General features: G+C 40.9%; 1 pseudogene; it reads left to right on the top strand.

The window, feature by feature from the left end:
- The first annotated feature begins 489 nt into the window (after positions 1–489).
- Positions 490–585, top strand: LOC138652337 (U6 spliceosomal RNA; annotated as a pseudogene).
- Positions 586–1020: the final 435 nt, after the last annotated feature.

Genomic DNA, 1020 nt, shown 5'->3' with positions numbered 1-1020 from the left:
AATCTTGATGTGCACAGCTGTAGATGAACAATTCTCAATAATCTTCAAACAGCTTAGAGAATTAACCTGGTCATTGAGGTCTCACTTGTGACTACCAGTGCAGTACACATAGCCGTAGACCATAGTTCATAAAGTTCACTGTCCTCCTCTGGTAGTCAGGACAGTGACTTGTTTTTATGGAGGCAAGTGCACAAATAATGGAGGGCATAGGACAAATATTAGGTCATAGGTAGAATTTGATGACTTATTTCTACCTTCAACATTAAAAATTATTCAATATTGAGAGAGGAGGATAAAAGTATGAGCTGGGGATTTGTGAAAAACCATGAGATCGTAGGAGCTGTCATTAAAAAAATTCACGATAACAATTCAGGATGTGGGTCACTGTTAGAGTTTCTGCCTTACAAACTAAAAGTCCTGTGTTTCATTTGCGTCAAAGACCAGCTACATAAAAAAAGCAAAGACTTACGGTACTTACATTTACAGCGACTGTTTCGGCAGCAGATTTACTAAAATTGGAATGATAGAGAGATTAACATGGCCACTGCACCAGGATGGCACACAGATTGGTGAAGTGTTCGTTTTCAAGGAAAAGAAAATCGCAATTATGAGCTTGTTCAATCATCACAGTGGTAACAATCCTATTTATAAGAATATCTGGATGGGACAAAATGGGGATTAGGTTGAAGGTAGCGCTCACCTGTAAGGGCTGAGTAAGGACACAACACCTATCGAGGCCTAGTAAGCCGGCACTGCAGTCTCGTGGCTGGGGTAGAGATACATCCAGGTAGCAGTTTACCGGAATGGAGGATGTCATGATGTGCGGGCTGCGCTTATTGGGAGAAATGATGTTCGGAGAGTGTAAGCAAGGTTTTTTATTCACCACGTATTTTGACGACTTTTTATTACCTTGATAAAGGTGCCGAAACGCATTGGTGTGGATAAAAAAAAACATGTTTGTACTATCCGGCCATCATTACTCCCGTAAGTGCATACTGCACATCATGACATCCTCTGATC

This window comes from Ranitomeya imitator, chromosome 10, assembly GCF_032444005.1.
Source record: "Ranitomeya imitator isolate aRanImi1 chromosome 10, aRanImi1.pri, whole genome shotgun sequence".
Classification (NCBI taxonomy): Eukaryota; Metazoa; Chordata; class Amphibia; order Anura; family Dendrobatidae; genus Ranitomeya; species Ranitomeya imitator.
The sequence above is the reverse complement of the archived record's forward strand: the minus strand, read 5'-3'. Positions and strand labels throughout refer to the sequence as shown.